Genomic DNA, 27187 nt, shown 5'->3' on the forward strand with positions numbered 1-27187 from the left:
AACGGAAACAAGTCGCAACACAACGGAAACAAGTCGCAACACAACGAAATTAGTCCTATGTGTTGTGATGTGACGATTTTGTTGTGTTGTGGAGATTTCGTTGTGTTGTGCACTACTAGGCCACCGTTCAAAATGGCTTTTCAGTGCTGACAGAAGAAAAACAGTTATTTCCGTGAAAAAATTCAGGTTGAAAATCCATAATCCATTATCAGAAACCTCAGAAACAACTGTCAAACCAACCATATGACTTCGGTGAGTCAACAGTAGAGGCGTCTATTAACTTTTCGAAGGACAGCGTGGGTTGAATCAATATCCAATCGGCAGGATCCGTCTCTTCACACAGGGCTGTCACAAGCTCAATGTAAACAGAGCCAGAGTGCCGGTGTGAACCTGGATATTTATACTGCCAAACATGCCGGTCTAGCTTAAGGTTACTGCCATGCGGCCTAAAATAGTGCAGTCAAGCCAACATGTCCCTATGCACCTCCTGCAAGCCTTTCTGTAGTCACTTTATTAAACCATTGTATCGCACAACGTAACACAGTGCACTTGCAAAACTGCTTTGATATGTTCTTATTTGCAAGATGAAAGACTCACGCCTTATATGACGACAGAATGTAATTAACAATTGAATTGTCAAATTACAGAAAACATCCTTTTTTCCACTGACCACAATAGTTGGGACACTCCCGCTTTAGAGCTATGAGGTGTTAGAAATTCAAATATTTGCTCATGACTACATAATCATTTTGTAATACTATAATCGCTAATATTGAAAATCCATCCTGTTAGTGGTACTTGTTATTAGGATATTTAGTTAGCTACCCAGCCCAAAGCAGATTATACATGTTGGATATTTCACAGCCATCCTGATGCACTATTCATCCTACATGCAAACACACACTCATTACACAGCGCCCAGCCCTCCAGACTTCCTGACAGCTCATTCTGACGTGTGTGCTTGTAGCACTTAGAAACAGTGTTTTTTTTTCTTTTTCTAGAGCAATGGGGATGACTTTTCAACACACCCACAAAAATACAGTAAAAACGGTAATATTGTGAAATATTATTACAATTTAAAATAACAGCTTTCTATTTTAATATACTTTAAAATATAATTTATTTCTGTGATGCAAAGCTGAATTTTCATCAGCCATTACTCTAGTCTTCAATGTAGGGATATGCCGGTATCAAATTTTCATGTTGCGATTAATTGCTAATGCCTTTATCACGGTATACGGTATTATCACGATATTGACGTTTAGTTTAAAAAAAGTGCTGTCATGATACAGACCATTGATGGCAAACATAGATTGGAGTAATGAGCAGCATATTATAGTAGATCTACATGATTTAGAGAGGGAATAAGTAAGCCTAAGACTTCTGCATTACCAGCATCTTCACTGCTATTATAGTGTGACTATACAAAACACAGCTGTTGATGTAACCCATTAGCATTTATTGAATACTTTCCCAGTTATATCAACAAATTGCTCTTCTCTTTCATCTTCTTATGGCTTTCCCTGCTCTGCTTTACTAAAACCCACAGCCAAAAGAAAAAAAAAACCTGTCTGGAATGGATTCTCCAGGTCACTGCATTGGGCAGTGGGAAAAATCTCGCCTGTTTTATGTGCATCTGGCACACAAGCTGTCTGGAACACAGAATTTGCACAAGGATTCAGGATCTTTGCTCTCTCAACTTTGCTCAAAGCTTTCTGTACACTGGGAATGTGATGACTGCTCAACATTTGTCACTGTTTACTAATATACACATCTTCAAATAGATCAAGTAAACTCTACAGTATAACTGAGTATAACTACAGTATAAGACTGTGACACAGTGGGATCCAAAAGACTTTTGCATTTATGCATTCTCCTAATTTTACATTATTATCATCCCAACTGCATTGAAAAGTTGAACTGACATGATTTACATTTCAGATAATCTTAGTATTTGGTATGCCACCCTTTTGCTTTAATTACACCAACAAAGCACAATTCATGATCCCTCATGTTATCCCATGTAATTTGGGAATGGGATTGTCCAAACAACATCTTGTTCTTCAATGGAAGCAAGAACATCAAGAACTCCTTTGTACAAATTTGCTCATTTGATTAGTGACCTAAACAGTGCAGAATCTCAATCTGTGTATTATTTATGCCATAACTTTCCAAATGTAAATTTCATTTTTGAATCCCTTATGTTCAACATGACATTTGGACCACACTGTATGTCCAATGAGTTTGAGTTAAAAGACCTATTAAAAATGTCCTGACTCGACCTAGTATCATAACACCACATGCCTCCAAGGGCAGTTGAAGAGCACCATCTAACCAGGCCTTAACATCTGTTGTCTTTTGTGTGGCGGTGCCTCATTCTGAGTGTTAAAGCATAAAAAACGTGCACAGTTGGCTCTCTAATGTGTGTGTGTGTGTGTGTGTGTGTGTGTGTATATTAATTAAACAATTAAATGTGTATTTTGGATGTTTTATTTCCACTAGTTTAAAAGAAAACCTGTTATGGAAGCAACATAGGACAAATGGTAACACTTTATTTTATGGACCAATTCTCACTATTAAAGGTGGGGTAAGCGATTTCTGGTAGCCAATGTTGATGTCTGAAATCACAAAAACAATCACCCTACCCCAAAAGGGTCTCGCCCCTATTTTGATAGCTCCGCCCCACACATACGTACGCAACCCAGGCAACGATTAGTTCTGTGAAACAAAGCAAAACCAATGTTACTGACCAGTTGATGGGAAAAGTATTCTTAAAATGCATTCAAAATTCTGAATAACTTGTAATATATAATTATTCACGGTATTTAGAAGAGCCCACGATAACAATATTATGCATATTCATTACCGAATACCGGCACAAGTCTACTTCAATGTCACATGATCCTTCAGAAATCATTTTAATATGCTGATTTATTATTCATGTTTGGAACAGTTGTGCTGCTTAATATGTTTTTATAAACTGTGATACTTTTTTCAAGATTCGTTGATTAATAAAAAGTTAAAAAGAACGGCATTTATTAAAAACAGATTTTTATTTTTTTTTTTACAATGTAAGTCTTTACTATCACTTTTTCATTGATTTAACATATCCTTGCTGAATAAAAGCATGAATTTCTTTCAAAAAAAATAAAAAATGGTGAGGGTGAGTAAATGATGACAGAACTTTAATTTTTGGGTGAACTATCTATCCCTTTACATTTTTCATGAGCTATGTACAGTTGCAGAAAGTTTCATGCATTATTTAGTTTCATCATCTTAGGTTTCAGAAGCGTCAACCATTGATGGCAAACATAGATTGGAGTAATGAGCAGCATATTATAGTAGATCTACATGATTTAGAGAGGGAATAAGTAAGCCTAAGACTTCTGCATTACCAGCATCTTCACTGCTATTATAGTGTGACTATACAAAACACAGCTGTTGATGTAACCCATTAGCATTTATTGAAAATGTGTGTGTGTGTGTGTGTGTTCAAGGAACAAGAATGATGAACCTGGCACTGCTCATGGCCCTTCTGCAAACCCACATAAACAGGGCGATTTAGAGGGTGTGTGCGGCTAGAGAAAGCACAAGATCAACATAGATGTTTGCACAGCACCTGCGATACTATGCAAAGACATATTCACCACACAGTACACACATAAAGCCATCCGAAGTGTCAGTAACTGAATGCAGGAATTCAAATGAATCTCTTTTTGCAAAGCAGAGGTGTTGCCTGGACACAAGATCAGATCGCAGTTGTCTTTCCTTCTTTATTGCCTTTGAGTTGCTAATGGACAACATGTGGCAATAAGTAAGGTGTTCTTCATTTTAAAATGAGGCAATCGGTGGTGGAATACTTAACTACACTTAAAAAAAAATGTAATTAAAGCTTATTATTGAATAATTGTGCAGTTTACACTTCACAAATGAAACAGAATTCATTATTCCACACTAAACATTTTACACAGTGTTGTCACATGACATCATCAAATTGCATGTGAATGGTGTACAGCTAAAGGGATAGTTCACCCAAAAATGAAAATTCTGTCATTAATTACTCGCCCTAATGTTGTTCCAAACCCATTTTAAGATATTTTTGATGAAATCCAAAAGCTTTCTGATTTTCTGACAAAAATAACGACTTTATTCGACAACTTCTCTTCCATGTCAGTCTTTGATGCACATTCGAATGTGGATTTTTATTTTAAATTCGACGAAAATTTGAAATTTCAGGTGTGCGTTAAGGAGGCAGCCTTATCAGTGGTGCACGAGATGCGATGACGATGTAAGTGTCATTGCATTATAATGTTTTTGTTAGCTAATTTTTGGGTGAACTATCTATCCCTTTAAATTTTTCATGAGCTATGTACAGTTGCAGAAAGTTTCATGCATTATTTAGTTTCATCATCTGAGGTTTCAGAAGCGTCAACCATTGATGGCAAACATAGATTGGAGTAATGAGCAGCATATTATAGTAGATCTACATGATTTAGAGAGGGAATAAGTAAGCCTAAGACTTCTGCATTACCAGCATCTTCACTGCTATTAACGTCAAAACTGAAACCAAGCCATTCACACAGAATGCATATTTCGCGCATTTTCTAGATGGACATCTATCACCGTTGCACCCTTGTCTCGCACAAAAGAAGCCGCATGTTTAGAAAGCCTAAACATATCTCGAGACTTTATGGCGTTTTTTCCCCCTATCCCACTGCAACTCGTGTTTTTAAATGAAAAATGTACTCTGTGTGATTGGCTTTCGGCCCTTTGTATTAAACTATGCATACATGCTGTTTTGTTTATAGTTGTTTAAGCAACTTAAATATAATTGGTTTATAAACATTATTTTAAACATTATGCACTTTTTTTCACAGATAGTCATGTCATCTTATGCTTTGAATAAACGTGCATTAGTAATATTTTGCTCGATGCGCCCTCTTGTGGCCTCAGGAGAGAAGCCAAAAGCTTTTCTTCACCCTAACTGAAATTATGCATTTTAAATTCAAATATAATTCGAATTTTGATAATATTTAAGTAAAAAAAATATTTAGTTTTTCAGCCATTTTGACAGGCCTAATGCGTCGTGGTACTGTCATGAATGAGACTGACACAGAAGAGAAGAAATTGTTGAATAAAGTCTATATTTTTGTTTTCTTTGCGCACAAAACGTATTCTCATAGTTTCATAAAATTACGGTTGAACCACTGATGTCACATGGACTGTTTTAACAATGTCCTTACTACCTTTCTGGGCCTTGAACGTGTCAGTCATGTTGCTGTCTATCCAGGGTCAGAAAGCCCTTGGATTTCATTGAAAATATCTTAATTTGTGTTTTGAAGTTGAACGAAGGTCTTACGACTTTGGAACAACATGAGGGTGAGTAAATAATGAGAGAATTTTCATTTTTGGGTGAACTATCCCTTTAACATGATGGAAATAAAAGCCGTCATTTTGTTATCTGATAACAAAATGTACAGTATATGATTCTGTTTTGTATAAAATGTCTTAGTATTTGAGCAGACTATCAAGGGTTTGAGTGTCAGGACCATTGCATTGTGGGATACATTTTACCATGCAATGTGCTCTGTTATATACTGCTTATTGTGGAAGCACATCTGTATATTACATGCATACAGAAAATGTGCATACTGTGCAGAGTATACAGTACATACTTAGTAGTATGTTAATAAGTCATGGTATCACATAACTTCAATAAAAAAAAATTATTATTATTTCAATAATGCTTTGCTTCTTTCTCCAATACATGAATAATCAGCATGACACGACACTCTGGATCATCTCAATAGTCTGGTTTGAACTTCAGCTTTAAACTAGACTGTATGCTACTAATAGATGCAGATGAATGCTTCCTTGTAAACATACACTTCCCCTTTCATTGAACGCTGTGAAAGTGATAGTTCAAAAAGACGTGGGAACATTTGATTCTTCTCATGGAGCGTCAAGACGTCTCATGAAACAAAGCTCCCACTGTTACTCTGACAGGATGTCAACAAACTTCTGGGATTTTTAAGCTGTTCTTGTCAGCGTGTGTGGTGCTTGTCATATTGTGGAACATTTTAAACTGTGCTTCTCATGCCAATAAATCTAGTAAACATATAAATTAGCAATTCATTCTTTTAGTCTTGTTATTGCAAAGATATACATATATGATGATATGCTGAGGCAAGGCTGAAACCAGTGTGTTTGCATCACTGGATATTGCTGTTCATAAAACAGTTGTAAAATATTCAATGTTTGGCTACTTACATCTTACCTCACATTTTTTAAAACTGAAGCAAACTGAAGCAGTGAATTCATATTTGGTACAGCATAGCCTTCTTTGTTTTGATTGGACATCTTGATTATTTTGACATTGACATAAGTACTGTTAGTCAGATGAGGCAGACCATCCTAAAAATGTCTATATCTTGTCTAAAATCTAAAACAATTTGTCATCCTAACAATAAACAGCAGCATCACATCTATCAAATATTGAAGAGGATAAGCTGGTCATTTCTAATTATTTTCTATGATTGTTATGGGCTGCACTGAGGTCCAGTAGACAGACAACCTGCTCAACTTCTAATAAAAAAAAAAAATCATTGCTGTGTGTGTTTGTGTGTGTATATAGCAACTCAACAGGTATTATTTGTTATGCAACCAACCAGGCAAATCTCTAATCAGCAGATCTGACCATGTCAAAAACTGCTTGGTTGGATTTAGCGATTAATCCATGGATGGCACCAGGATGTATCTCCTTAGGGTTTATTTATCTGGCACCAAACTGAAAAACCGCACTCTCCACTGGCACGCACTGGGCTTGTGCTTTAGAATAGCTGAATGTCTGTGATGCTCTCATCACGGATGACTACCCTTGTATCCCTGACCTAAATTTGCTCCACATTGCTATGAAGCACAGTTACTCATGTTCTCTCTCGGCTCTCGATCCCAACCTCCTTTTGGGCAGGGCCAGTCATGTTCGAATTCAAACACAGTCCCATAACAGGGTCACAAAAACGACTCTTCAATATGAAATCCACCAGATCATAATTGCATAAGATCCTAGCAGTCTATGTAGAGCCCGATATTGGATTAGATGTCAAGAATACAGACTGTAAATCTGATGCCACAAAATGCATCCTTAGGGTTTATTTGCTTGTTTATCTGGCACCAAACTGAAAAACCGCGCTCTCCACTGGCACGCACTGGGCTTGTGCTTTAGAATAGCTGAATGTCTGTGATGCTCTCATCACGGATGACTACCCTTGTATCCCTGACCTAAATTTGCTCCACATTGCTATGAAGCACAGTTACTCATGTTCTCTCTCGGCTCTCGATCCCAACCTCCTTTTGGGCAGGGCCAGTCATGTTCGAATTCAAACACAGTCCCATAACAGGGTCACAAAAACGACTCTTCAATATGAAATCCACCAGATCATAATTGCATAAGATCCTAGCAGTCTATGTAGAGCCCGATATTGGATTAGATGTCAAGAATACAGACTGTAAATCTGATGCCACAAAATGCATTCTGAGTGCTGTGATGACATAAGCAACTTCTAGTATCTCAGTAGCATGTGAAATGATTCTTATGATGAGTCACTCCCTTATGAACTGGGTGTAAAATGATTCCACTGTACTGTGGTGGAAAGACAAATATTCATTTCAGAAAATTATATAGGCCTATGTTAAATATGTTATTTGTCTTTTACTACTGCAGCCCATCCCATCAAGTAATAAATATTTTATTATGAAAAAATAATGTAATATTCATATATTTACTAATATTTGGACAATTATACAACCAGTATAAAAATATATAATCGTCCAGCTCTAATATAAATGCTAAATGTGATTATACGGCACATTACAAACATTAACATTGTGCTGATTTAAGATACTAATTTGTATTGTGAACAGCACTATACCAATACATTTTGTCTTGACTTGGCTTTTGAATATAGAAATGTATTAAAAAGAAATTTATGTAAAAAATATATAAGAAATATTCAGATGGAAGCTCACAAAATGCTCTTGTCATGCAGTATAAGATGGATCATGGGGTTTTGCACCAACTTGTGGAATTCATGCAGCTTGAGTGCTGCTTTCTTTAAAGTAAAAAGAGGATAAACCAAATACTGAATTCTGAAATCACTATTAATTTTTCAATTCATCTATATACTTATGACTATATAATTTGTAATTATTAAATTACTAATAAAATGTTTCGATCTTCTATTTCGGTCTCAGTCTCAAGCTTTTGTAGCCCACTTTACATATGCTTCAGTTCATGGCTAACAGCATTCCAGAGCAGTCATGCTTAAGTTCTCTGGGCAAAGGACCATGTGGATGCATGTAGACATGGAATTCTGCTCATCACGCTTCTGTCAGAGAGGTAATGGCCTAAGTCTCTACAGCTGCAAATTCACCTCAAATTACACAAACCGCTAGGTCTGTGACAGAAACCCCAATCACACCCTCTCATGCCAGTTAGTCTGAGGAGACTGGTGTTGCAGCAAGCGAAACCCCTCTGTCAGTGCCATGCCAATTAAACACTCATGCAACACATGAGAGACTTCATATGGCATTATGTCAGAGATTTTATGCTCTTTGTAAGCCTGCCCAAATCACTAAACCACAACAATTTGCTCAGATGTTTTCGTGCAGCTTAGTGACCATTAAAAATAATAAGTGTGCACGGCTAATATTTATAATGCTGCAGCTAAAGTTTATCTTTTTTTTTTTTTTGCAACAGACATGTTTACACAAATAGCACAAACAGCAATCACTGTGATGTGATAAGGACAGAAATAACCTAATTATTATTATTTTTAATTACTTCTTCAGAGCAAATATAATACTTGTATCTAATTATATAAAGTACATTTGAATTTTTTTGATTCAGTGGTTCGTAATGTTTTATGATTTTGCCGTAATAATGGCTTATGCTGAAATTCCCCATTAGTGTGTTTGGAAATACCCCCAGTTGGTTGGTTTAATTAACTGAACACTTATGAATTAGATTATAATTTTAGTGTGGATTATTTATAATGAAAATGCCACAGCTGCTCTTTTTCATCCAACGAATGTGCATGGCAGCCATTGTTTGACAATTTCAGAATTCCTGTTGGGTGTTTTTACTTGGCTTATTAAAAAAAAAATAATAATAATAATAATACAAACGAATTAAAAAAATAAAAATAATAGAATAGATAATTTCACTTTATTTTGATCGTCCCTTTAACACATTCTATTGACTATAAGTAACATTGCCCCTACATATTTACTAACTTTCATTAAGAGTGTTAGTAGAGTATTAGTAGAGTGGTAGGGTTAGATTAAGTTGGCATGTACTTGCAAAGTTATTTATAGTCAGTATTGTCTTGGGAGACTATGACAATAAAGAGTTAGTAGATATTAAGCAGACAGTCTACTAAAACTCTTAATGAGAGTTAGTTGACATGTAAGTACAACATTACTTAATGTCAATAGAATGTTCAAAAGGCACCATCAAAATAAAGCGTTACTGAATAGATACAAAAAAAATGTGCATGATGCCTCTGGATACACCCTACAGGGTTCTCTGAAGGGTCTTGTCAGAGAGGCATGTCTGGTCCTCAGCAGTTACTGTAATCCAGAATCAGTCACCTCAATACAGTCTCATAGCATTTTAAACCATCAAACAGCAAGCAATGGCGAAAAAAAAATCATGTAATCGATAGAAACCGTCAACTGTAATTAATGAGGAAAAAGGTGAGGCAACCCAATAACACAATCATAGAGGCGTGAGCAGGCAATACAAAAAATCCTCAACTCAACCACCATTTTAAATCGGATTACAGTCCACCGGGATGCAATGTAACACAGTGATAATATACTGAAGGTTCCGCATGTGTGAAGCGCGGTGAGCATATGCAGAATAATCCTGGTTAGTTACTGAATGAAATTCTGCATCCCCATGATTAGACAACTGTAGCCTACTGTTGTTGAAGAAAGGCGTTGCATGCCATTATTTGAACACCGAATCAGCATTTGGTCAGCGACGAAGCGTAACCACGACTTGTAATAAAAACGAGCCATCTATCATTTCAGACACAGAGACACTGTGATGGCTGAATGCAGACACATGAACACAGACGACGTGAAGAGCTGAAATCATGGCCGCATCTCTGTTCTTTAGAGATGGAGGGAGGAGGTGCGTTCCAACAAAGCATCCTTCAACCAAAATCGATTTACAATGAGCTTGAACTCGCAGACATATTCGGAGTTTGAAGAAGAAACAGCCTCACTTAAATGCATTATCCCTTTTATATGGAAATAATAGCATTATTCGAATTCTTTATAGTCATTGTAGCAGGAATAGCCTATTTAGCCAGTATTAAAATGACACATTGCACGCAACAGCTCTCCCACTTTGCGTTCAACTGATAAGAAATAAAGGAAACGTGCAGGAGTAACGTTTTACACGTCTATGGGTTTAATCTTATAAATGACCACGACAGTATATGGGTATTTGGTGAAAAGTCACATAAATACCGTTACATCTACGCCTTGTTCAGTTTGAATAATCTTGTTACTTAACGTATTTTTCTTATGAGACCGGGTATTTTTCCCCCCTAATAAGCGAGTCGGTATTTGAGCGTATTCTATATTCAGAGCATTAGTTAATTAACACGTAAGCAGCGCAGGCCCGATTTAACAACATGACCGACGCCGATTTAAAATTGCTACAGGGCACGCATGTTTTATGTTTAATACAAATCACCTTCGAATACAGTGCATGAAAACCAGTGGATACACTAATAAATCGCATTTAAACAACACATACGGCAGCTTTGACAGGTTTTTACTTACCTGTGCACGGGTCGCTGTTATTGTCTCTCCAGCTGCAGTCGCTCGCTGAGCGCACGAGAACTGCAGTTTCTATAGCGACCTGATCAAGAGAGGAGGCGCTAGAGAGACACCACAGAGAGAGAGATTCTTCTGCCTGAGAGAACAAACCGCTTTCTTCATATTTCATAAGTCACCACGTTCGATAAAACAAGCTAAAAATGTCTGTTTGAGGAAAAATCGAAAAAGTGAGTGTTTAAAAGTAGGCTACATGTCATTCTTGAGACATGGGGCAAAACAGGTCCAGCAAGGGTAACTGCTATTAGGTTTAAAAATAAAAAATATTTTAAATTTTAAATGTCATGAGGGATTAATAATAGACTGTATTTAACACAATTATCACCTTCAATTTAATTTTCTCATTATTATACCAAATCTATGTTTCTTAATGTCCTCTCACTAAATCTAAAACAGTGTGTCCACAGAGAAGGGTTAAAGCATTCATATGCAATAAAACGGATAAAAATGTTTTTTTAATGATGAAAAAGAGCTTGTTTTATCAAAAGCAACACTTAATAATATCTCCTATCAAAGCAAGGTTGTTTTTTAATGACACATGCATGTTTAATAAGATTTTAAAGTTGCGTCCCCACTTTTTGTCAACACCGTCAGACATTCAATAAAATGTAATAAAATCAGGGAATATCAGGGGCAGCTGTCATGTTAAAAACATCTTGATTGCTGTTAAAGATAAAGTTGAAATTATATTACACAGTCCAAGGTAAAAAAGCACATTTTGTTAAAAAAGAGAAAGGTTGGGAGGTTGTATCAAAGCATAGCTCAGTAGCTTTGTACATATAAGATAAATGTAGTTTCATTTGTCTGAGTACAAGGTTTTATTTTTTCAATTTTGCACCCTGTTTTGTCCCACTTCTCAAGAATGACTGATTTACTATAGGCAACTGTATGCAGTGATCCTGTAAATCTACACTTCAAACCTACGAATGAATTGTAGGCTATTACAGGTGCATCTCAATAAATTAGAATGTCGTGGAAAAGTTCATTTATTTCAGTAATTCAACTCAAATTTGTTGAGATAGTGAATTGATGGGTTTTTGTTAAATGTGAGCCAAAATCATCACAATTAAAAGAACCAAAGACTTAAACTACTTCAGTCTGTGTGCATTGAATTGATTTAATACACGAGTTTCACAATTTGAGTTGAATTACTGAAATGAACTTTTCCACGACATTCTAATTTATTGAGATGCACCTGTATATAGCTGCAAAACATCAAACAAAGCGCCATTTAATTCAAATAAAGATAGCAAAACAAAGAAGTAAAATACTAAAAAGAAGTTAGTTTCATTACATAACAACTGTGTGATCTGTGTGAACTGACAAAAAAAAAAAAAAATCAATGACATGATTAAAACACTTAGCAACAATTGCTTGGAAAGTGAACATGGTACTTGAGCTTTACTTAGAACTAATTCTTCGCAGAGTCATTCTCGAAAGTGTCTAAACACTTTTTGGGGCCACTATGTGTCATACATATTGGCCAACCAAGGAGTATTTCTTGCCTCTTTTCTCATAGCAGTCATGAGACTTGTACTGAGAAATCAAATGCCATGTAATCTCCGGAGATTATTGTACTCTCCAGAGAGCTGTGAGAACATCTAAGCAACAGTCTCTCTATCTTCTCACTCTTTTCTGGACATGAGCCCAGGGAAACATCTGTTAGTTAGCCTAGTTGATTTTCCAGACAGGGGGATTTGTTTTGACCTGACTTTCCTGTCAGGTACGTGGTCTTGGTCCTGACACCTGATGTGTTTCTTTACATCCTGATCAGCAAAAAATTACAGGTCTCTTCCCTAAGCACCTGCTCGTAATATGGCAAGTAGGTTTTGAGTGTGGATGGCCCTCTTTTTAAATGCTGTTTTAGTATAATGTTTAGTATAATGTGCACTGTAGATTTAGACCCATTTATTGTTGAGAACAAAAAATTAAAACACAAGAACGATAGTAACAAAGTGATTTGACAGAATACAAATATGCAAATAAATAAATAAACAAAATATTTATTGGTATGTATAAAAGGAGGCACCACTTGCCACCACAAATGAAGAATGACCCAACTTGTTCAGTTGTCTTCAACAATTATCACAGACTGTATAATTAGAATCAATGTACATGCATGTGCTCTTCAATTAAACATTTCAGAATGCAGCAAAGGAAATGGTCAATGCAACTTTTACCTGGGCATTTTGTGCATCTGACCAGCTGAAGTACCATGGTTAACTAGTAGATGGCGGAGTAATGTTTTCTGGAATATCATGCAAGGCTAGATAACATGCAAGAAGGAGATGCTTATAGGCCTACATAAAGGGAGACAACAAACTTTACAGTTATATCGTGTGAAAGTTGAATAATATGACTCCAGTCATAGTCAATACCTTAACATCTGTATTGTACGAAATTAAAATTGTTTATGAGGTGTTCATTGCAGTGCTGAATCATTTTCCTTATTTTGTCAACAATTTGGGATGTAAATCCAGTCTGAGCTCTGAATTAAGCAGGACATTGATCCTAACCCACCCATGAAAAAGGTGACAACAGTGCCTCATAGATGAAGCCTGTTGTTGCGTTTCAGGCAGTGTTTTATGTTCAGTTTTTCAAATTTAATTTAAAGCACTTTACTGGCCTGTTTGCATTTACATACAATATTGCCAATGTATTATACACAAAACAAGTAGCAATAAGACATTGTAACAGCACCTTTTTTAAAATCTTTTATTTGTTACTGTAATGAATTAAAATAAGAAAACAATCATAAAACATTTATCAAAAAAAAATACTGTAATACAGTTAGGTCCATATATATTTGGACACTTACACAATTTTCATAATTTCAGGTCAGTATGCCACCAGAATAGAATTAAAATGAAACGATCAAGATGAAATTGTAGTGCAGGCTTTAAGCTTTAATTCAAGGGGTTGAACAAAAATATAACATAAAAAGCTTAGGAATTACAACCATTTTTATACACAGTCCCCCCCATTTTCAGGGGCTCAAATGTAATTGGACAAATACATATAATCATGAATAAAATGTTAATTTTTAATATTTTGTTGAGAATCCTTTTCCAGGCAATGACTGCCTTAAGTCTGGAACTCATGGACATCACCAGAGAGTGAGATGTCCTCTTTTGTGATGCTCTGCCTGGCCTTTACTGCAGCTAACTTCAGTTGTTGTTTGTTTGTGGGTCTTTCTGCCTTTAGTTTTGTCTTCAGCAAGTGAAATGCATGCTCAATCGGGTTGAGATCAGGAGTGGATTGACTTATCCATTGCAGAATATTCCACTTTTTTTACCTTCAAAAACTCATGGATTGCTTTTGCTGTGTTTTGGGTCATTGTCCATTTGTAATATGAAGCGCCGCTCAATCGACTTTGCTGCATTTGGCTGAATCTGGGCAGACAATATATCCCTGTACACTTCAGAATTCATCCGGCTGCTTCTGTCACATCATCACTGAACACCAGTAACCCAGTGCCACTGGAAGCCATGCATGCTCATGCCATCACACTTCTCCATCATGTTTCACAGATGATGTTGTATGCTTTGGATCATGAGCTGTTCCGAGGCTTCTCCATACTTCTTTCTTCCCGTCATTCTGGTACAGGTTGATCTTAATTTCAGACATCCAAAGAATGCATTTCCAGAAGTGGTCTGGCTTTTTTAGATGTTTTTTGGCAAGTCTAATATGGCCTTGTTTGCACCTTGTGGTGAACCCTCTGTATTTGCTCTGGTGAAGTCTTCTCTTGATTGCAGACTTTGACAGTGACAAGTCTACCTCCTGGAGAGTGTTCTTCTCTTGGCTGGATGTTGTGAAAGGGTTTTTCTTTACCATGGAGAGGATCCTCCGATCATCCACCACTGTTGCCTTGCATGAAAAAAAGAGGGGGGGTACATATTAAAGAGCTGTAATTCCTTAACCTTTCCTCCAACTGTGATGAGAATACCCTCAAATTAAAGCTCAGAGTGTGCACAAAGTGTTTAAGCCCATATTCATTTTACTAACTGTAACTTGAATATGTTTGGTCAACAGCTAAAATAATAAAAATTGTGCCTGTGTCCAAATATATATTGACCTAACTGTATATGTACTTTGAATGTATTGATCAAGGCAATAGTTGGTTTCTGAGGGAGTAGGAATTTTGCTGCAGTTGATGTCCTCGCTCCTCGTTCTTCGCCTCCTCACAGTGCAATTAGAGAACGGAGATGTCCTTCAAGATGGCTAACTTTGACTGGCTTCTGGGTCACAGGCTGGAGGATAGAGGAGCGAGAAAACCTCAGTTTGAGTATTGACAACCACCCCGTGTCTGCCCTTCTCTATTAACTGTGATCGCTGAGACTGTATTTGGCGAGGGTCCATCGCTGCTTTGTGTCCGTGTAGGGATATTATGCCAGATTGTACTTGTTTAGGGACTGATAACATTAGTTTACTTTGATTTTTACTTTAATTTTCTCAATAGCCCAAATATGAATTTTTGTCCTCTTTAATGATTTGGTTTATCCTGATGAAGATTCATTCAGCAGTGCTGGGCTAAAAACGGTTATGTTTTGGCATGCGATAATTGCATCCAGCTGCTGCTGATCACAGCGTGCGCATAAAAAGGCAGCCGGTGCAATGCATACCAGGTTTTCGACCCGGCCGCTCAGCGGTGGTACAGCAGCCGTGGCGACGGGACATGACGTCTCCGTTCCCTCCTTCAGGGAACGAGGGTTACATACATAACAGAGACGTTCCCTTTCCGTTGGTCACTACGAGTCACGTCGTGACCGACGAATTGGGATCCCTACCAAAGTTACACACTTACACATATGAACAACTGTTTAAGTGCATATGGAAGACTGGAGGTAATTATAACCCTCTTGGAAATGGCAGAAGTCTGCCGGGGAAACACGGGCCCTGAGACTATACCGTGGACTTTACACATATGGGATCCACTTAGATCTCTACATATGGAACCCAGCCCTCTACCGGTTCTCACGGATTCCTCGAGTGAGGGCCTGGAGCCGGACGCTCCTCCACGTCTGGCTGCCGAGGGGAATGGCATCCACAATCCAGTGGGCCATCCTCTGCTTAGAGACGGCCTCCCCCTTCTGCCGTGAAAGACAAAGAGCTGGTCTGAGGTCTTAAAGCTTTGCGTCCAATTCTACGTACCATCTCAAGGCTTGGATGGGACACAGCAAAGCTAGGGCTGGGTCTGCCTCCTCCGAGGGCAATGCTTGCAGGTTCACTACCTGATCCCTAAAGGGGGTAGTAGGAACCTTGGGCACATAGCCGGGCCGGGGCCTCAGGATTACTTTGGAGTCAGCCAGCCCAAACTCTAGGCACGAATCGTCGACCGAAAAAGCGTGCAGGTGCCCTACCCTCTTGATGGAGGCCAGTGCAAGCAGGAGCGGAGTTTTCATTGAAAGAAACTTTAGCTCGACTGACTGCAAAAGCTCAAATGGGCCCCGTTGTAGTGCTTTGAGCACTAGAGACAGGTCCCAAGAGGGTATAGAGGGGGGCCAGGGAGGATTTAACCTTCTCGCCCCCCTAAGGAACCTGATGACCAGGTCATGCTTCCCTACCGACTTCCCTTCCACAGGGTCATGGTTAGCAGCAATCGCAGCGACATAGACTTTAAGGGTGGAGAGAGACAGCCTTCGCTCCAACCCTTGCTGCAAAAAGGAAAGCATGACCCTGATCGAGCAATTCCGGGGGACTTCTCTGTGAGAAAAACACCACTCGACGAACAGGTTCAACGTCAAGGTGTAAGCGTGTCTCGTAGACGGCGCTCTCGCCGAAGTGATGGTGTCAACTACCTCCTTGGGTAGGTCACCTAGAACCTCCACGTCACGTCCAGGGACCAGACATGAAGTTTCCAGAGGTCTGGACACGGGTGCCACAAGGTGCCCCATCTCTGAGTCAGTAGATCCTTCCTCAGTGGAATCTGATATTTCTGAATGCCAAACTGCACTAAAGACTAAAGTGTCTTAATGTTAAGACTTTTGCCTTTAATTATTTGATTTGTTTGCTGTGGTTTTGTGTTCAATTTTTCAATTAAAGTTTTATTAAAATGAAAAAAAAAGCATAAAAATAAGGCTATTATAAAAACACTGAATAAAAAATAGCTTACAAACACAAACCATTCACAATTGCTAAATTGGGCTAAAATAGAAGGCTCTGGAGTGATACTAAATGAAGAGCCATTTGGGAGCCGTAAGAGCCGGCTCTTCTAAGGGAGCCGAGCCAAAAGAGCAGAATCTTTGAAAAGAGCCGGACTTCCCATCACTACCGTGCCAAGTGTTCCTTCGGTCAGGGAGTAAAACAACTGGCAGTGAGAAGTCTCTGGAGACGCAAACAGGTCTACCTGAGCGGCTCCAAAATGTCTCCAAATCAGCTGGACCGTCTGGGGATGGAGTCTCCATTCTCCCGGGAGCGTAGCTCGTGACAGCTCATCGGCCGTACGGTTGAGCAGACCCGGAATGTGAATGGCACGAAGTGACCTCAGAACCTTCCGACTCCAAAGGAGGTGGTGGCGGGCGAGTTACGACATGCGACGGGAGTGCAGACCACCTTGTCGGTTGATGTACGCAATGTTTGCCGTGTTGTCCGTTCGGCTTGCCTCGTAAGCGCCCTTTGAGACGGTTCAAGGCAAGGTGCACTGCTAACAACTCTAGGCAATTTATATGCCAGTGCAGTTGGGGGCCCATCCATACCCTCGACACTGCATGCCCATTGTAACTTGGACCCGGTGAGTGCCGCACTGCCACGCCCACCTCGGTACTCGGCCATGAAGCCAGTGCTGAAGCGGTCTCATATGAAGCAGCTCCAGCGGTGTAACTGCCACTGCAGCTGCCATATGCCCCAGAAGCCTCTGAAATTGTTTCAGTGGGACCACTGTCCTTCCCTTGAATGAATTCAAGCAGTTCAGCACAGACCACGCACGTTCCTCTGTGAGGCTTGTCTGTTCGATCGAATCCAACTCCATACCGAGAAAAGAGATCCTCTGCGTTGAGGAGAGTTTGCTCTTTTCCCAGTAGACCCAACTGGCTGAGGTGCCGGAGCACCAGTTCCCTGTGCTCGCACAACTGAACCTAAGACTGTGCTAGTATAAGCCAATCGTTGAGATAGTTGAGGATGCGAACACCCTGCTCTCTGAGGGGAACAAGAGCCCCCTCCGCAACTTTCGTGAAGACACGGGGAGACAGGGACAACCCGAAGGGCAGGACCTTGTACTGATATGCACGTCCTTTGAATGCGAACTGCAGAAATGGTCTGTGGCGCGGAAGGATCGACACATGAAAGTACGCATCCTTCAGGTCGATCGCTGCAAACTCGGGGGCGGATGCAACTGAAGATGCGTTTCTGCATCAACATCTAGAACAGTAACCGGTGAAGGGCCTGGTTCAAGACACGCAGATCCAAGATTGGTCATAACCCACCGCCTTTCTTGGGTACAATGAAGTACAGGCTGTAAAACCCCGTCCTCATATCGGCTGGAGGGACCGGCTCCATCGCTTCCTTCGCCAGTAGGACTGTGATCTCCGCACGCAAGACAGGAGCATCGGCTGCCTTCAAGCGGATGTCACTGAATTTGGGGAGACGCCAGGCGAACTGAATCGCATAGCCGAGGCTGATGGCCTGCAGAAGCCAGCGAGACGGGCTGGGTAGTGCTAGCCAGGCACCCAGATACCGTGCAAGCAGGACCAGCGGGACCACCGCCGTACCCGCAGTGGGGCAGCGAGGTGGAACGCAGGGACCCAACTTGGGCGGCTTGTGGGCGGACCGAAGAGGGGTCTGAGTGTGCGGTGTAACGCTTACCTGGTTCCACAGTTTGGCAGAGGGTGCATGAGTAGGGCCTTTGTTGACTGGTCCGTCCGCGACTCTCCGTGCCTTACTGGGACACAGGGACAGAGAAAACCGCTCTCTCGTCGATATTTTCCAGATTCTCCACCCGGCCCTCTTCCAGGGGAGGGAGAGGTGCATTCACCATCCCCCAAAGAGCAGCTTCCTCCCTCTCTGGGTCGCCCGTCCCGGGACCTCTTGCTCTTCCGCTCACCGCCAGGTTTGACGGGGGGCCTGCCTACGCCCAGCTCCATGGCACCACTTGCTCAAGGCTGCTGCGGATGTGGCGCGGGAGCAGGGGCGGACACAGGGGGCTGCCCTCGGCGACGAGCAGGCTGGGGCGCTGCGGCCGGGTGGAGGCAGCAGCTGCCCGCCGGGGCAGAATGTGACGAATCGCCTCAGTCTGCTTCTGTGCAGCCGAGAACTGCTGGGCAAAGCTCTCCACCGCGTCGCTGAAGAGGCCGGTCTGGGACACAGGGGCATTGAGGAACCAAACTTTGTCGGCGTCCCTCCAGTCGACCAGACACAGCCAGAGATGGTGCTCCTGGACCACAAGTGTGGACATCGCACGACCCAGAGTACTCACGGTGACCTTAGTCGCTCGGAGCGGGAGGTCAGTAGCGTTTCGGAGCTCTTTCAGAACTTTCACCTTTTTAACGGCAGTAAAAGGTGCCGTCCATGACCTGGTGAGCTCCTCATGCACCTCCGGGAAGAAAGGCAACGAGGCGTAGCCGACATCTCCGGATCCAATTCAGGCATTGCCACCTTCCCGGAGGGCGGCAGCGCAGCCGAATCTTCCTCTCCAGAGAGGTCTCCCTCCGATGCAGTGATCGACATCCGATCGTCGGGAGGAGCACCGAAGGATACCGCTGGTACGCGCTTTGAAGAAGGCCCAGCGCGTTCCTTTAATGGCTCGACTGGTTGTGAAGCGCTAGAGGAGTGATGGTCCCCCGAGGGTTGGTTCCCTGAGGGGTTTGCCACCACTGTAACCCTCAGACCACCCGTGCTACTGCCCGAAGTAGTCCACGACAGGTTGCTGCCAGGACGAACACTAGATCGCGGCAGAGGCAATGGAGCCCCTCCCCCCTGGAGGAAACGGAGCCTGGCCTGCAGCTCTGAGATGGTCATCTTCCCGCAATGGGAACATGACTCATCCGCGAACGCCACCTCAGCGTGTTTAATGCCCAGACACGCGAGGAAGCGATCGTGACCACCACCTGGCGCCAGGTAACGACCGCATCCAGAAACGCACGGGTGAAAGAGCATCTTTAAAAAGACGATCCGTCATCTTTACAAAGACACACCTGTGTAAGCTCTTTTAGAGAAATAAGCTCTTTCAGGGAAATGCTCTTTTAGGTGCCGAGATACACTGCCACCACTGTAACCCTCAGACCGCCCGTGCCACTGCCCGAAGTAGTTCCCGCATGGCTGCCGCCAGGACCAAGACTAGATCATGGCAGAGGCAACGGAGCCTGGCCCGCAGCTCCGAGATGGTCATCTTCCCGCAATGGGAACATGACTCATCCCCGAACGCCACCTCAGCGTGTTTAATGCCCAGACACGCGAGGAAGCGATCGTGACCACCACCTGGCGCCAGGTAACGACCGCATCCAGAAACGCACGGGTGAAAGAGCATCTTTAAAAAGACGATCCGTCATCTTTACAAAGACACACCTGTGTAAGCTCTTTTAGAGAAATAAGCTCTTTCAGGGAAATGCTCTTTTAGGTGCCGAGATACACAGGGGAGATGGCTGCTGGCAGCACAACAGGGGGTAGTGCAGCCTGAAGTGCGCAACCCACATGACACAGGAACGACCACTGCTGAAGTGCCGTCCGCCAACACAAGCAGCACTCTAGAGCGCACTAAACTCGTCACACACGAAGCAGTTGATAGGAGCAGCATGATGTTGTCGCTCGGCTCCGAAGCGAAAAGCTGGTATGCGTTGCACCGGCTGCCTTTTTTTGCTCACACTGTGATCAGCAGCAGCTGGATGCAATTATCGCATGCCAATGTGCATTGGATCGTTTAGTTTACACTCGAAGTAGATTGGCCTCTCGAAGCGAGTTCCCCATTCGTTTGGTCACGACGTGACTCGTAGTGACCGACTGAAAGGGAACGAGCGTCTCTAGTCTAAAGTACAGGGAGCAAGAATACTGGGATATAAAACCATGGCAGACTCAGGTCCCCACAAGCACGACAGCTCCTATGTGTTGGGTAACACACTTCTCTCCAACGAGGCGGGGCGCTGAGAACCAGCGCGAGCCACCCTGAGAAACCAATCGTCCAAACTCGAGGGCTCGGGACGCGGTGGAGGTTTCCACTCGAGCCCTACCCTCTCGGCGGCCCGGGAAAGCATAGCCAACATCTCTGGATCCGATTCAGGCGAGCTCTCCCTCCGATGCAGTGATCGACATCCAGTCGTCGGGAGGAGCACCGAAGGATACCACTGGTACGCTCTTTGAAGAGGGCCCAGCGAGTTCCTTTGGCGGCTCGACTGGTTGTGAAGCGCTAGAGGAGTGATGGTCCCCCGAGGGTTGGTTCCCTGAGGGGTTTGCCACCACTGTAACCCTCAGACCGCCCGTGCCACTGCCCGAAGTAGTTCCCGCATGGCTGCCGCCAGGACCAAGACTAGATCATGGCAGAGGCAACGGAGCCTGGCCCGCAGCTCCGAGATGGTCATCTTCCCGCAATGGGAACATGACTCATCCCCGAACGCCACCTCAGCGTGTTTAATGCCCAGACACGCGAGGAAGCGATCGTGACCACCACCTGGCGCCAGGTAACGACCGCATCCAGAAACGCACGGGTGAAAGAGCATCTTTAAAAAGACGATCCGTCATCTTTACAAAGACACACCTGTGTAAGCTCTTTTAGAGAAATAAGCTCTTTCAGGGAAATGCTCTTTTAGGTGCCGAGATACACAGGGGAGATGGCTGCTGGCAGCACAACAGGGGGTAGTGCAGCCTGAAGTGCGCAACCCACATGACACAGGAACGACCACTGCTGAAGTGCCGTCCGCCAACACAAGCAGCACTCTAGAGCGCACTAAACTCGTCACACACGAAGCAGTTGATAGGAGCAGCATGATGTTGTCGCTCGGCTCCGAAGCGAAAAGCTGGTATGCGTTGCACCGGCTGCCTTTTTATGCTCACACTGTGATCAGCAGCAGCTGGATGCAATTATCGCATGCCAATGTGCATTGGATCGTTTAGTTTACACTCGAAGTAGATTGGCCTCTCGAAGCGAGTTCCCCATTCGTTTGGTCACGACGTGACTCGTAGTGACCGACTGAAAGGGAACGAGCGTCTCTAGTCTAAAGTACAGGGAGCAAGAATACTGGGATATAAAACCATGGCAGACTCAGGTCCCCACAAGCACGACAGCTCCTATGTGTTGGGTAACACACTTCTCTCTGTCCCACAGCTCCAACATTTCTACTCGGTAGCAAGAAATTATTTCCGGAATAAGACTGATTCGAAAGCCATTTTAGTGAGAGTACCACCTCATACGCAAAAAATTTTATGTCCTGTACATGCGTTTCATGAACTTCTTGATGATAATGCTGTCAACAGCTTGCCAAGTGCCTATTAAAAATAGGTAAATGTTTCAGGTTGTTTGTTAAAACCACACCATGACACATGCACAACCAGGCAAGAATAATTTTGGCCAGTGTTTAAATTAATGGTGAAGAACTTTTCTTGCTAGCAAAAGAACTCCAATATTTATTTACCCCAAAATTTATGCTATAGCAGTGCTAAGCCAGACCATCTATTATACCCAATTTTCACAACAAATGAGCATTGCAAACAAACTTCGATCATGCCCACCATACTCAAGTTGTCAAAACTGCAAACACCAACAACACATTGCTTACAGTGCAGGTGGTTTGGCTGATTTTAATGGAAGGAATTTAGTGAATTACTTTGAGTATTTGTTTAGTATTAGTTAATTTATTGTTCCCTCCTGATGGAATTACCTGCCCAACTCAAGCACTCTCTGTTCTAACTCCATTTTATCCATTAGTTTTTGTTTTTTAAAGGCCTATCACTAGCTTTCTATTCCATCTACTTGTTTTCTTTTTGCTGTGTGTGTGTGTGTGTATAAATATATATATATATATCTTTTTCACATTTGGCTCCAAAACTCTCTAATAGCCTTCCTGATAATGTTCGGGGTTCAGACACACCCTCTCTATTTAAATCTAGATTAAAGACATCTCTTTAGCCAAGAACTCACATAATGTATCTCAAAACCTTGTACTACAGTTATATATGATCAAATGCACATTAACATTCTTTTGCTTGGGTTGAACACTTTTTTTTTTTGCTTGGTTGGAACAGCAGGCAGCTACACTAATTTTTCTCCATTACCTTCTCTGTTTCTGCCATGAGGTTGGCATCCCGTGGTAACTAGGATTTACACAAGCTTCAGTCTGGATCCAGCCCTTACAAAGACCCGAGACGACCAAACACCTGAGAAGAGATTATGCCAACCCTCAGACAACATACAAAACTACAAAATTTTGCTATAAGTTTGATCGCAACAATCATTGCTGCTGTTAATAGTGTTCACCGTCTGTTTGATTACATGACATTAACTAACTGCTTGATTTTTACTGTACATCTCTGCCATATGGACATCAACTTGATGGTCACCACTGATAAGCTACTACTAAATGTAAAAACTTTAATTTTCTGTAAAGCTGCTTTGCAACAATTTGCATCGTGAAAGCGCTAAACAAATAAACTTGAATTGAATTGAGTAGAATATATAAAAAACCTTGCTATGCTAACCGAAACTTGTCATACCACTTGCATATTATTTATCTTTTGGTGTGTTTGATTGCTTCAATTGTCCTCATTTGTAAGTCGCTTTGGATAACAGCTTTTGCAAAATGACTAAATGAAAATGTAATCAAGACAACATTTTATGTTGACCATAGTGAAAATCTTTTATTCATTTAATATAGTGATATTTACATTACACAGACTATAAAACACATTTTCAATTGCAACAAATATAAAATATTCAATATATTTTGTCAGAAGCCTCTTCAAATGCTTAAATGTTTCTTTTTGTTTGCATTTACATTCCCATATTATTAAGAAGCATGAGCACATAGATCAGTATCTGCAGCAGAGTTGCAGTCTTTAGGGAATACCACAAGACCTTGTCCTTATCTCGTTGTCCATCATCTGCTTGTCTCATCTTGTTAGAAGTGGCACGATCAATGGTATGCTTGTTCCTTAGATAAACATGAACAACTGCAAAACGTGATCATTATAATTAGTTTATTAAAGGTTATGTGGATTAATATACTTAAAGGAAAACAACCCTCTAGGTTTAGTTCACCCAAAAATGAAAACCGTATGCCTTTCCAAATCTATAAAAATTGTTCATCTTCATTCTTATTTTTGTCCATTCACTGAAAATCTATATGAAACATACGTGTGGTGTGCAAGAACGAACCTCATTGTTTCTTGTGCATCACACACTCACTTGAGCTTCCGTGGTCTGTGTAACAGTTTGCAGTTCTTTGTTCAATTTGCACCATCAAAAAAAAAAACAGGTAAAAATTGCCTTCAAACTTTCATTTTCCATTTTATTTGGAATACCTCACAAACGGATAATTGTCCGTTTAATTTTTGATTTGACAAGTTTAGGTTACATCCGAATAAGATTTTTGAACATGCATAACATGACATCATTCTAATTTTAAATTTGTGTTTTGGTGATTTTGTGATTATTCCTTTAAAAATAAAGTTTTATTAATATTTATTAGTAGTAGTAGTAGTAGTAGTAGTAGTAAGTATTGTTGTTACATTGAGTCTTAAGTCTGCACAATAGTAATATATTTCTGCCACAATTTCTTCACATTAAACTAAACTTATATTTTGACGGGTTGCCGTGAAGAATTTGCAGCTGCTGTGAATATGATATGACGGTAGTTTTCTCAAATGAAATGGCAAAATGCTAAAGAAGTGACTCTCAGAGCAGCTGGCGATGATATTCGTGTGTTCATTTCGAGCATCGTCCGTGCTTCAGTATGTGTGTAGTAAACAAAACAGTGCATCTGTGCAATCAGCCATTCATTCATTGCAGAAATCATGGCGCCTTATGCGTGGTCAAATGCTTCCACAGATTTGTAGCATTTCACATGAGCTTTGCAAATCACGCATATTGCTTTGTTCTTGGTTCTTAATGTCAACATTATCTCCGCCATGATTTATCCGCCAGTATAATAAGCACTGAATGAACTACCTTAAATATCCTTTTCCACGATGGGTTGCACCTGAGTTTGCAGTGTTAAGGTTCACTGAGCCAATCAAATCAATATTGTGTTGTAATTAAATCAACAATAGGTCTCTAAAATGTATTAAAATCAACACAGTTGAAAGGGTGCCCAAACTTTTGCACAATCTATTTTTCACAATTGACTTTAATACAACTTAATATGGCTACACTAAGAATTTCTGCATGAAAAACCATCACATTATGCAGCATTCTCTAGAAACTGAATGGCACATCACTACGATCCTTTCTTATAAAGAAAGAGCTAATTAGTAGGCTGCCTCAGAGGGGTGTCCAACCTTTTGCATAAAACTGCATGTCAATCGATATATGCAAATAAAATCTTCTGAAGAGAATCACTATGATGAAAACCCTGAGTAATCCGATTAGTTCAGATGGATTACACGTCATTTTGTACTTTGAGGGAACTATCCCTTTGAGAACAGTGAAAGTGTTTAGTAAATGTACCCTGTAAAAAGAAAAAATATAAAAAATCCCATACTACTTAGAAGACATGAACAGTCTTAGCCAAAAGCAAACTATGCAAAATTAGTAAGCAATGTATACCGTTAAGCTTCTGAAATAAAATAAAATCTGTACATTTGATATGCTTCTGAAAGACTAACCTGAAAAACAGTTCCGTTCATACACCATACATCTTTAAATCTGCAGCCTCCGTTGTGGCCATTGTGACCACAAACAAAGCTAATTCACCTTAAGGAACAAGACAAAAGAAATGAGATATATTCAACGAAAATGGACAGATGCAATAAAACGTTGATAATTTCTCTCTTTTTTGTGGACATTTTTCTTCCATGTTTACCTTTTAATTGAGAGAAATCTAAAAACTGTGGTTGTCATTAAAGGTGTGAATATTTTAAAACTATTTCTTGTACCATCTACAAAACTAGTTCAAGTTATTTCAGCTTGGAAAAAGTGGTTTCTGCAGCAGTGCTAGTTTACAAAGTAATAGTGCTTAAACTGCAAGGGAGACAAGTGTAGTTGCAATAAAGTTTGATTTTGCAGCAGGTGTCATTTCACGTGTGAAAAGTTGAAAACCGTCTAGGGACAAATTTACTTACAGCTTGCACTGTAGTTGGTCTATTGGTCTATTTCCTTCTTGCCCTACTTGTTTTAAAGTCAATAAAAGGTCAGAGGTGGGTAGTAACGAGTTATAGTTACTTGAGTACATTTTTTGGGTAACTAATACTTTTAGAGTATATTTAAAGATGGGTACTTTTACTCTTACTCAAGTATATTTTTAGTGAAAAAAACTGTACTTTTACTTCGTTACTGTGGGCGACGCTCCTCTCGTTACTTTATCTTAATGAAATACGAGTTAAAAATGCTTGCGTTTATTCCAAACGTGCCGTCTACTTTTCTCTTGGCAATGAGCAATGCCCATTTGCGAATGATTTATTCTTTGGAGTCAATTCTGTTCAAAAGCTTGATCAAACCAGTTGGCAAACCAGTGAATTGGTTCGCGAATCAGTTTGAATGATTCGTTCAGTTCCCTGCTGCATGCACGGAGTTGTCTGAAACGGTTCTTACTCCGAGATGTAACAGAAAGTTTAAGAACATCAAGAGCATTGAAGACGTGGCTTTGGATCTACAGTCAATTGAAAGCAAATCTGCAAAGACTATTGTTTGCTAGCTATGAAGATCTTTATTAGATGAACACCGTGTGTGCCGTCTACGGTTCCACAGGTAGGCTATAGATAGGCTACATTTGATTACAGTACACAATACCACTATGACATTACCAGTTTGTTATACATGTACCTTATGCATTAAATAAAATGTAACAGAGTATGAAATGAACACCCGCCAAACCCGCGTTAGCGACCTGTTCCAGGAGGAATGCCTTTGCCTAGACACAATTAATATTGATATTAATTGATATTTTATATTGATATTTACACTGGCAGAAATATATTTGTTTACATTTTGCAGAACAGACGGAAGAAGATCCATCAATGTGCATTTGTTTCATTATGTTCAGAAGCGGTCATGTGAGGAGTTTTCACTCTTCTCCGTGTCAGAGAGAGAGAGAGAGAGAGAGAGAGAGAGAGAGAGAGAGAGATACAGTGGGTACGGAAAGTATTCAGACCCCCTTCAATTTTTCACTCTTTGTTATATTGCAGCCATTTGCTAAAATCA

At 40.8% G+C, this 27187-nt stretch overlaps 1 protein-coding gene and 1 long non-coding RNA gene across 10 annotated transcripts in view; both read right to left on the reverse strand.

Moving 5' to 3' along the window:
- Positions 1 to 10930, reverse strand: part of LOC107654024 (microtubule-associated protein tau-like) — a 34665-nt gene extending 23735 nt beyond the window's left edge. For 7 of the 8 annotated variants that reach the window (XM_016440911.1, XM_016440907.1, XM_016440912.1 and 4 more), the window contains exon 1: positions 10858 to 10930. The gene's annotated coding sequence lies outside the window, so the exon portion shown is untranslated. Of the gene's footprint in view, positions 1 to 240; positions 360 to 10857 lie in introns of those variants that run through there. The other variant, XM_016440906.1, reaches the window with a different exon arrangement.
- A 12745-nt stretch (positions 10931 to 23675) lies between these two features.
- Positions 23676 to 27187, reverse strand: part of LOC107654027 (uncharacterized) — a 5233-nt gene continuing 1721 nt past the window's right edge. For both annotated transcript variants that reach the window (XR_001630297.1, XR_001630296.1), the window contains exons 2-3: positions 25654 to 25741; positions 23676 to 24000 (exon numbers count right to left, since the gene is read on the reverse strand). This is a non-coding gene — a long non-coding RNA (uncharacterized LOC107654027). The remainder of the gene's footprint in view (positions 24001 to 25653; positions 25742 to 27187) is intronic.

Source organism: Sinocyclocheilus anshuiensis, unplaced genomic scaffold, assembly GCF_001515605.1.
Source record: "Sinocyclocheilus anshuiensis isolate Anshui unplaced genomic scaffold, SAMN03320099.WGS_v1.1 scaffold454, whole genome shotgun sequence".
Classification (NCBI taxonomy): Eukaryota; Metazoa; Chordata; class Actinopteri; order Cypriniformes; family Cyprinidae; genus Sinocyclocheilus; species Sinocyclocheilus anshuiensis.